General features: G+C 38.4%; 1 pseudogene; it reads left to right on the top strand.

The window, feature by feature from the left end:
• Nucleotides 1–505: 505 nt before the first annotated feature.
• Nucleotides 506–3,726, top strand: LOC118642781 (annotated as a pseudogene).
• Nucleotides 3,727–11,445: the final 7,719 nt, after the last annotated feature.

Below are 11,445 nucleotides of genomic sequence, written 5' to 3'. Positions count from 1 at the left end.
ACACACACACACACACGCTTTTTCTAACCCCTCAAATAGATAATCCCCGTGGCGCGTCCCTGGTACCTTTTGAATAACTCTGGAGTTGAAAGAATAAACATCCTTATAATGTATTGCTTGTCATTAGCCAAACACATTTAATGACCACAACAAAAAGAAAGGAAGGAGTGAGGAAGGGGGACTTGAACCAAAAGACCTTTCTTTTTTTTTTAAAAAAGTCTGCAAGTCAAAAGGTCATTTTCCAAGTTTGTAAATAAAATAGCAAAAGGAGTCCTTTTATTAAAAAAACAAAAACAAAAAACAGGAAGAAAGAGGAAAGAAGGAAGGAAGGTAGAAAAAAATCCACAAGTTACACAAAATGGTGCATTGGAAAAACAAGACAGTACTATGAAAGACACAGAGAGAGAGAGACTCTAAAGAAATCAAGAGGGAAAAACTGGAGGAAAAAAGGAAAAGAGGAAGAAGAAAATAAAACGTAGAAAAGGCAAAAGAAGTTTCCAAAGAAATGTGTTCTTTACATCCTACAATAGGAAAATGTAGCCATTGCCCTCCTTCAGACGAGACATTTCTAATTTGTTCCGTCTGTCAGGAGGGGACTATGAGAGGTTTGGGTGCAAATTCATTATCTCTGGCAACGCAGAACGTAGTGTGGGGACTGAAAAAGACCGTGGCAATGGATGAACAATAGGGCTTCAGTTCATCAGTAACAAAAGCAGTGGGGAAATTGGTTGAGTTTCAGAGCACGTCCTCCTCGGCAGAGGGGGCTGGACTAGACCTTGGACAGCCCCCCCAAAAACTTGCCGAGCCTCGCACACACCACTTCACTCTCCACTCCGAGGCTCAGGGAGCAAGTGTCTGGCGTGGGGGGGAAAAGTTGCCTTTTTTCCTTCCTTCGTCTTTTTTGCCCTTCTCTGTTCCCCCAGAAGGGAAGGTCCGTTTAAACTATTTTAGACCCAATCAAGCAAGAATCACCGTGTGGAATTGAGCGGCAGTTTTAAATGTGCTAAGGAGAGGGATGATCTGAATTTTTTTCTTCTTTTTTTGAGACGCGGAAAAGAGCCTGTTTGTGTACTGCAGCCTCACTGTGAGTGGATCTTGTCTTCTGGCCCGCGCTTCGATTCCTGCCCAGCTGGATTTGGGGGCAGCACTGCCTAGCGCAGGGAGGAGAGCAAGTGAGTATCCTGGCGGCCCGCAGGCGGCAACTCAGCGGCGGCGCGGGGCCATCACTGCCCGCCGCAGCCTGGAGCCCGAGCTCCTCACCTCGCCGCGAGCTGGTGCCCGCAGAACCCCGCTGCGGATCGCACCCGGGTCTGCTTCAGTTAATGATTGTGTGTCTCGGATACTAAACCTGTTGATCTCATGAGTTGTCTAAGCCAAGACTGTTAATTATCAAGCTGCCTGACCCTCTGTTGCAGAAAGAAGCCAGGAAAATTTCGTGCTGGAAAAGGGAATTTTGTGGGTAATTTTGTATTGGTGGTGGTGGGACTTTCCCCCCTTAAATCAAGAGTCAAATACGGTTATATTTACGTGCCTGGATTCAGCAGGATTCTCATTTTGAATAATTCTTTTAAACCCCCTCAAAGTTGCAATTACCTGGCAACGAAGAGAGGGGTCTGATTGGGTTTGGGTGGAAACTTATATACAGTAGCTAACAAGACCTGGTGGGTGTCTACTTCCTTCTTTTCTTTGATTTTTGGATTCTGGGAGGCAAGAAGCCCCTTTACATGCATGGGTTATCCCAAGTTCAGATTCATCAAGATGCAAGATGCAACCGTCGTGGTTAGTTACTGGTCTTGAAGCTTTTGATATCCGAGAGAGGAGCCTGGTCTTTGCGGTTTGCTTGGAGCCCAGACTCCGCCGAGGGAGGCAAGACCTTCCTTCCGTGGCCAGGAATTGTCTGAGGGAACTCGGGGCAGTAGGAACCCAAGCAATGTATTTGCGTTAGAGACTGCGGCGTTTTCTCTTGCAAAAGTACCCGGGGTGCTTGAATCGAGGACTGTCTTGAGGGGTCAGGGTAGCAGTGAAATTGATCAGAAGTTAGACCGGAGGCCCTGTCAAGTCACGGCCACGGCTGGGGGCTCTTTTGGAGCAGTGGCTGCCTTGGGCCCAGAACGGTGGGGTCGGATCTAGTTTCCTCCCTCTCCTGATGCCCACCTCTGCCCGCCACCCTCCTTCTCCACCTTGGCACCAGTAATTAGGGCGCTGTCTCGGGAAACAAGCTTCCATAGTCAGGATAATTGAACCAGTGCAGTACTTTCATTTTGCAAAATCAATAGCCCCACCCCGCCACTCCAAAATAACAATAAGCATTTAAAAAATAATAAAAGAAAAGCAACCTATTTTCAGGAGTGTAAGACTTCTTGAATATATTGAGTCATGGAGAGTGGGGGAAGGGAATAAAAAAAATTCACCACTTTACAGCAATCAGGTTTTACATTATTCATTGATTTACTGGAGGAAATAGCCAATCAGGAGCCATAGATATGAATGCACATCTCACCGTGCTGTGGCCTTACAGTAAACTATTTGCATCTTTCTAATGGATTAGATATTTATCCAGGGATTCCCTTTGTTTGAAAGGCCTAGAAATTTAGTTCCTTAAACATTTAGAAAATACGACTTTGTTCCAGTCTTAAAATTCTTGCATGGAAGAACTCTCCCTCCTCTTTTGTATGGCAGGTTACAATGTTCAAATCCCTAATATTTTTTAACCCCTCTTCTTTCCAAGCTAAAAAGAAAAGAAAAGAATAAAGAAAAAATTAATTTTCAAACCCCTCCAGATTCTGCATATTTTGCATTCTCATTATCATATGTGTCTCCATTTAAATGCAAATTAACATATTTAACTCTGTAGGTACTGAAGCCCAGGATATATTGTACTGGGGTTTTCTGGAATCTTTTGGCATTTTAAGGAATCATTGTAATAGCAGTACTTTAAGAAAATAAAGCCAAATTTAGACATGCTAATATATATATTAAAACTATGATCATTTGTTTTCTTGACTGTTTTACAGATGATTCTACAAAGAAGGATAGATTGAATAGACAATCCCACCAACCAAAGGTAATTTTAAAATTTACATTTGACAAAATTAAAGTGATATATAAAATCAAAATAGAATATTATTTACTGGGTGGCAGGCCTTCTGTGTATCCCATATCTCCCAGTTCATGCAATAGATACAATTCCAGAAAAAGCTGTTTCCATATGTGCAATTTCCTCCCATAGGTAGCCTTTGTATATTATATATAAAAGATAATATAAATATAACCTGTAACTGCCTATAAAAATAAATTGGGGACACAGAAGAAATAATAGGATACTTTCATTAGAAAGCAAGCCAGTCAAGTACCTTGCCTGAACTATACAAATCACTGTAAATTAAATGGCTTTTATGTAGAAAATGGTAGTCTTGACTGTATTAGTGGACTGTGTTTTACATGCATGAGAATTATACAGACTCAACATTAAAAAGGATTTTGGTGATAGGCCAATTCTTTATATACTCTGCAATAGTCTGAATAGGATTCATAGAGGTATTCTAAATATTAGTGGCAAACCTGATGAATTTGCATTTATGGAATATCATAATTCTGATCCAAAGATGTGGAAATCATAACTTTTCACTTTTAACTTAAGCAGAGATTGTTTATTCCCAAGAAAACCAGGATGTTTCATGTTTCAGCCATCTGGAGACCTGTAAAAAGATTAGAAAACAAGCATGACAATCACATCCTAATCTACTGGCCATTAATGGGAATTTATTAGAGAATGAGCAGGCAAGCCATTTGGATTCAGTATATTCTTCAATATGCAGATTTGAAAAGGAGTTTTCTGTAGCTCAGCTAAATAGCTTTTTGAAAAGCAAAAATATCTGGAATAAGAACATGTAGGTGTTAATAGCTGCTCCTAACAATGTATGGCAGACATTGCTAGGAATCTTTAGAGCACAATTGTTTCAACTTGTCTCACATATACATTTCAACTTGTTCTTGAAATATGTATGATAAACCATGATATGAATCTTGGCACTATTCAAAATAATAAGATGCTCAGTGTTAAATCTTGATATATATTTTTTATTTCTTCATACTTTGAAAGATGATGGAGAGGTAAAATATTTAATTGGCTGTATGGTTAATGAACAGACTACCCATAATCATTATGTTGGCAATTTTCAGTTTTGGGGGCTCTCATAATGAATCTATGGTACATGCAATAGACATAGAGGCCAGTCCTGGAGTCAGTTGATATTACTATGTGGTATTGCCTTAGAGAATGCTATTTTAAGACAATATCTTATGTAGCTCCTAATTGTAAAAGCATCTCAAATGTTTAGTGTCTTGGCTTCCATGATAATTACTTGGGTTCTAAAAATGCATTTAATTGTTAAATGTGGAAATATAGCAACAGTAATTTACAAATTCACACAAATATGGGGGTGATAAACACACAGACATACATGCATTCATGCATAACATCTCTTTATTTTCACCAACCACCACCCAGACATATATAAAGCAAAAAGATATTCTAAAACTATCTGGCATTTCCTGGGGTTTTAATTGAAGGAATTGAATTAATCTGATCATATGCTTGTTCTATATAGTACATGCCAATTCACTAATGATTCTGCTTCTAGATCTTAGAAAGCAAGGCCAAAATAATTTCAATCTTCCAAGGCAGTAAAGCTCATTAGAGTTTTACATAATGTCAAAAGTGACATGTGCCTCAGTGATGTGTTCAATTCCTACCTGGTAGTTTATGTTGTGACCACTTAGGTCACGAAGAAACAGTAACTCTATAGGAGTGTGTTTCTCTGAATTAGTTTGTGGTTTGTTGTGTGTATCATATATATATATATATATATATATATATATATATATATATATGTAAAATATCCCAGTGCAACCATTTCTGATTGTACTTCCTGGACCAAAATATGATAAGAAAAATAAATGAGTGATTTCCATAGTGTAGTCTTTTTTCAATAATCAGGACAAGAATACATGACAAAAAGTAAATTAATAAAAAATTCAGGTAAAAGTTGGCATTTGTGTTACTAAATCATATCTTTAACTGGTGTAATATTGTTGTTTGTACTCTTGATTGGAGGCTTTTCTTAGCAATTCTGACTTTCTTTACTTGACAGTCTTTTCTATAGGATTTACACATGTATGCTCTGTATGTAATTTGGTAAGCATATTCACACTCATGTCTTAAATGAATAAATTACTGAATCAATGAAAGAGTGTATTTTAATTCTGAAAGTGTTTTAGTCATTGGGGAAAATAGATAACCTATAGAAATGAGAGTATTGTGATAAACTAGTGATGTGTGAAATAATGAATATGAAGATTTATGACATTCGATTGTAGCATATATTCTAAAGAATAGTAATACCACTAATCATAACTCTTTATTTTGGAAAACAGTCCATAAAGTTTACCCATTGTGAATATACATCTTACATGGACTGCACCTTAGATATTCTGTTGAGGGGCATCTGACTATCAGTACTGTACATATTATAGATGCATTAGACATAGATTACTCATTATGAAGGAGAGAGAAGAGAGCTCTTTTAAGTGATCATATTTACACTTTGAAAAGTCCTAAGAAAATATATGAGGCTAATTAATTAATAAAATAATATTGCCCTCTAGATAGAAAAACGGTGGGGGTGGGGGTGGGGAAGAGGAAGGTGAGGGTAAAACTCTACCTTAGTATCCAGGTGCTTTATGTGTTTTTCATGAAGTAAGAATACTTTTTTTTATATATAATTTCATGAGGGAACCTAGTACATTTTGACCTTCTGTATGAAAATTAATGTGTGTAACTATTGATAAAGGCTCAACATGTATTGCAGTAGAGTTGTGTACAACATAAGAAACTATTGCTGCAGTGTTGCCTGTGCTTCATTCTAAGGCACACACCCTATAAAAAATTATTTTTTAAAAACTAGGATGAAGTCAGCTTGCTTGGAGCATTCATTTTGAACTTACAGAAAAAAACAGACTATCCTATAGTCATGGAACATAAATATAAAACATGCCTGAGCTGTGAAGCCATTAAAAACACAGCACCAGAGCAAATTGTCAATGCAATCACACATCGACTAACTGCGTAATACAGAACTGATTCTCAGCCCCAGAAAGCAAGGCCCTGCTCTAAGCAATAGCAAAGTGCCTTCCATCTGTCTGCCTATGCAATCTGCCAGAAGAGAAATTCAGGCAAAGACGTTCCCCAGATCTGAAATGCTTTTATCTGTCCTTAGAGAGAGATTTCTTCCAGTCTTTGGATATTAGAGCGATCTACACTAGCACCGAGGAGGTAAAAGGCCGCGGGTTGCTTTTCCAGGAGCAGTCGGTAGTGGTAACGGAAGAGATGTTGATTGAGAAAATAGGTCTTGTTGCAATGCTGCCGCTGCTGCTGCTTCCTCTGCCGCTGCTTGGGCAGCAGGCCTGGGGCAGTTGGCTGATCACTGATGCATATCAATAACCGTGTACTTGAGATTTCTCATGACATCATCATTACCTTGGTCTCCCGCGGTCTCGAACCTTTGACCTTGCCGGGCTGGTCCACATTTTGGCAGTGAAAGCCCTTCCAATGATGGCCCTTTTCTCCTTCTTTCAGACCGGGGGCAGCAGCACGCCAGCAAGACGGCATCTTCTCTTTCCCAGCCTAGAAGCCCTGTGAAATCGAGGATCTTCCCCCTAAAACACACACACACAAGATATTGCAATCAAGCTGCCACCGCTTGGTAAAAAGCTTATGGTGCCTAACCCAAAAGGATCAGGAGCAGATCCTTGAATCAGCTGTCACTTCTATAGAATGGGATGCTTTTTTGTTTTTTGTTTTTCCTTCCTCCTAACCTGCGCTGGAAATTGCTGTTGGCTTCAAACATCTCTATAGAGAGGGAGGCTAAGGAGTCTTGCGTGAGAATGAAGCAATTTACAATGCAAATAGAGGCCTCTGAAGGGACGGATGCTGCTGCCCACTCGTAACCGCTTGCTGCACCTTAATAGCTGGTTTTATTTTTTGATATTAATAGATGAATTGTTGGCTAACGCTGCCGGAGATTACTTGCTGAAAGGGGAAAAAAAGTTCGGAATAAACTTTCAAAGCAGCAGATCTCGTTTGGATGTTTTAGCCGCACACACAAACAGAAACCAGGTCATATTTACATACGAGGAGGAATCTTGAGCGCGGCAAGTGTCCTGGAGGACTACTTACTCTTCGGTGCTGCCGGAAAGATCGGGATCTGGATTCTGGCCAGAGGAAGACAGAGGCAGAGGCGTGTGAGGGAAGCGAGTTGTTATCTTTGGTTATCTAGCTGTATGAGTGTATTGGTCTTCATAAAGCTAGATAACCGAAAGTAAAAACTCCTTCAAGATCGCCGGGGAGCGTGTGAGAATGAAAGACTACAACCAAGAGACAGTAAAAACCAGAAAGGTCAGGAATACTTATTGAATCTAACTTTGTTTTCGATTTTGTTTTCCTTATGATTAAAGGTGGGATCAGAGGAAATTAAGTGGCACACATATGCCAAAATAGAAAGGTGCCAGGTAGTTTGAGAGGGGTTGTTAGAAGGGAGAATTGTATAGTGCAAACGAGTTAAGAGGCATGTGCAGTTTGTCCTAGTTAAAGGCAAAAGTTTAAATATGAAGTGATTTTTATTTCTTTCTTAAAAAGCTGTTGTAGAGATGACTGGTACCTATCTTAAAATGATTTCATATTATGTAGACTTAGACAGTTTTCTGAGGCTTCCTCCTCTGAAAAATATTTAAGATTATGCTTGGAAACTACATGTATTTGGGATATATGTCAGATTATTTGAAATTGGACTTTCAGAAAAATTTATACTGAAAGGTTAACAATTTGTATCTACTGAGAACATAGAACTAGTTAGGGAAAATGCAAAAAAAAAAAAAAGCAAAGGCTTATTTTTATTCTTCTATTCAAAATACAAGGACAGATGCTTCTCTGTTCCAAGAGGGTTTCCTTGAGGAAGCTAGTGAAGCAGAAAGACATGATGGAGACGAGATCGCCTCCCCTCTTGTCAAAGTGTTAAAAAAAATGTTCTGTCTTACTCTGCGCCTAGCATTGGAAATGAAAGTGACATTTACGCCACAACCCACGTGTGCGCCTCCTCTCTTTTTGTTTAAGGATGATCAGGTCTATCCAGGAAACAGCTCTGGCATCCCAAACTGAAATAATTAGGACGTATATAGACCTGACAAAAATGGAAAGGGGGTGGGGAATCTGAGGGTCTGTCTTGCCTAATTGATTCCGCTAAACGGAATGCAGGAGATGTGAACGGCAGGACGCTCCGATTCCCACGCTCGGGGGCAAGTGGTAAAGCGGGGCCCGGCAGCCTATGACAGACAGCCCTGTTAGGGGGGTGGGGTATAAAAAAAAAAAACATCAAGTGCACACCATACTCATCTCCATCGCTTAAGAAAGTAGAGGCATTTCCCACCCACAGCCATCTGCAGCCTCCCAAATGGCAGCACCAACTGGTCTGTTGCTTCTACATACTGTCTGTTTCTGTTAATTTTATAACCGCTGTTTAATCTGGCCAAAATTAAGTTTGGCTCCTTTTTAGGTTGAGATTTTCACAATTTAAGGAAAACTTGTAGGAAGCAGTCCCAAGAAAGCCCCATTGCTGCCTACACCTCATGTCAAATTCTCAGTGCATACTTTTGGTCTTGTGACCACCTTTTGGCTTTTGTTTTGGGTGAGTTGTATTTGAAAATATAAATCTCTGTATAAAAGACATTATCATCACTTTATCAGATTGTTTACTTCTTATATATCTAGAAACTTGGCCTAATTATATTAGTAGACACACTGGAAGTAAAACTATAAAATCATCAACCTGTAGAAAGTTAATTACAGTAACAATATGATTAAAGGTTGTTTTGGTATAGTCTCAACTAGATACGTTCTAAACAGCCATTTTTATTTAATCTAAAAGTGACTATGCTTAGCAGAAACTTTGGGCTTGAAGGTCCCTATAGTAATCTTCTCGTAAATGTCCTCAATTTTCCCACATGTCACAAGCAAACGTTTGTATAGGCATTTAAACATAAATACAAACATTGCAATAAGAAAATGCCCAAAATGGCCTGTTATCTTCCATGTGGTCTAGATTACTGACAACCCCAAATTCCAACTATGCAATTTTCCTTCAAAAGCATTATACTTTCCTTTGTAGCTTTCAACTCCTTTTAAGACTTCAGACTGAAGAAGCCTGTAAAACCACTAATAGTTTCAGTTAGAAACTCTGAGAGACTTTATTATTGTAAATTCTCATTTTGGCTGTGGAACACGTGCCAAAGTTTTACTACTGTAGAGACCGTTGAGAAGACCCTTGTTTATTTACATTTGAAGCACTGTTTGTGCAAACAACCTTTCATTGTTAAGTGCCTGTGTTCCTTTCATTTACATCATGTCCAGGGGTGCTATTTACCTAGACCCATTGTCTACTACAATTAACATTTACATTACAAAGTGTGTGGTTTTCTTTCTCAAGGAGGTTCAATTAAGGCAATAAGATGTTTGCTGGGGAAACCTATTGTTTACTGAAAGCACTCAATGGAGTCAAATTACTGAAGCTTTTGCCTACATCTTGGTCTTTCATGTAAATATGTTAAATATAACATTTAAGTAAAATAAATAATATTATAATTATATGTTGGCCATTGTCATATCAAACTTGCTTTGTATCATACTAATGTTACATGACTTATAGATCAATAAAAATGCATTCCAATGTTATTATTTTCATTTTATTTTTTGCTGTTCCACTGCTCTTGCTGCAACATGTCCCAATTTTTCTTTTTTCTATTACACATCAAACTTTTGACATTTCGTTTTATTTGTGTGTTTTAAGAGAGGTACTGTATCTGAGCATGGGTCTGAAGGGTGTCTGAGGTAATCTCTACAATGACCTTATAATAGGTGATATTTCTTTGAAATCTGAAATATTCCAAAGGCATGTACATTTAAGTCAAAAGAAGTGTAAATATCAGTTAAGTAGTTCTTTGAAAGCTAGTTTTAACATTGGCAGAAACTGGATCAAGTTTATTTAGCATACCACTGCATTGTAAAACAGCTGGAGTGAAGTTGCAGGTTGCGTGAGTATGCATGTTAACTAGTGGGAACCAAGCGCAGTCTTTGTGAAAGGGGAGCAGCAGATTGCTTGTGCAAGGCCAATGTTAAAAAGGCAGCTGAATTTAACACCATCTGGAAGAAAAGATCCCTTCACGACTTTCTCACACCGTCAGACAAAACTAGTGTCTCTTGTTCCGAGCCCTTGTCTATGCAACCATACAATACTGAGTCATTATACTTTTGCTGAGAGAAAATTTGAGAACACAATATGGGTAACCAGTGAATGACCAAGTTTCATTGTGCCCGCTTAAGTCGATTGAAATCTACGTCTAGAGCTATGAATGGTAGTATTGTTTTCCTCACCAGGGCTGTACTAAATGTCAGCACAGTGTAAAGAAAAACTTGAAGTCTGCAAATAACTTACCAGATCTCAATTATAATATTTTCCCACACTAGAACTAATATCATTGCGTGAGGCTACATTGCAGAAAATACAAAAAGAACCGAAAAGAAATAGAGTTCATTTAGAAGTTATTTTATCCAGACAAACATTTTAATTTTCTGATGGGAACTTCAATTCAGGCTGAAGACTGGGTTGAGAAGTGGAATTAATTACTGGGAAGTTCAAGTTACAAAAAAGCTTCTTGTGCAGTTAAAACAGAATAAAACAAACAACTAATCCCACCTTACATCCTCCTTTCTTAAATATAAAGAGACTGTACTTAGATTGTATTGCTTTAGTGCTGCTTAGAATGTTTAGTACAAATCTAGCTTAAATTTGGCTTTATATTTTGACAGACACTGCTCTTCCAAAGTTTGCTAGTATGATTGACATTGCAAAAGAACATCATACATGTGCATTTCCCAAAATATACAATGTTCTGGCACCTTAATAGGTGGATTCTGCTGCCCTCAGGAATACACCTCCCTTTACATTACACCCACTCCTCATTTTTAAACTTTTTTTCATGATGTGTGTGAATCAGTTATTATGCTCAGGTTTAACATTCACATAATCTGTTTGACTCTAAACAGTCAGAAAAAGGAAACAAAACAGTTCAAAAAGAGTAAAAGGAGTTGGTTGTGTATGTTTTATTAGGATGTCTATTTTAAATATAATTGACTTTGCAATTTTGTTATTGTGTCACCAAGTGTCGCATAGTTCTTAACATGTAAGTGCAAAACAATGAGTAATTGCTGTTTTGCTGAATAATACATCTGAGTTGCCAACGTCAAAGGTATTATTTTGTGTATTTCCAAACAGGAACGTTAACTGCAGGTTTTGACATCTAGAATCTTTTCATGAGATACTTAGAAATAGGCCG

The sequence above is a fragment of the Molossus molossus genome, unplaced genomic scaffold (genome assembly GCF_014108415.1).
Source record: "Molossus molossus isolate mMolMol1 unplaced genomic scaffold, mMolMol1.p scaffold_m16_p_3, whole genome shotgun sequence".
NCBI classification, from domain to species: Eukaryota; Metazoa; Chordata; class Mammalia; order Chiroptera; family Molossidae; genus Molossus; species Molossus molossus.
The sequence above is the reverse complement of the archived record's forward strand: the minus strand, read 5'-3'. Positions and strand labels throughout refer to the sequence as shown.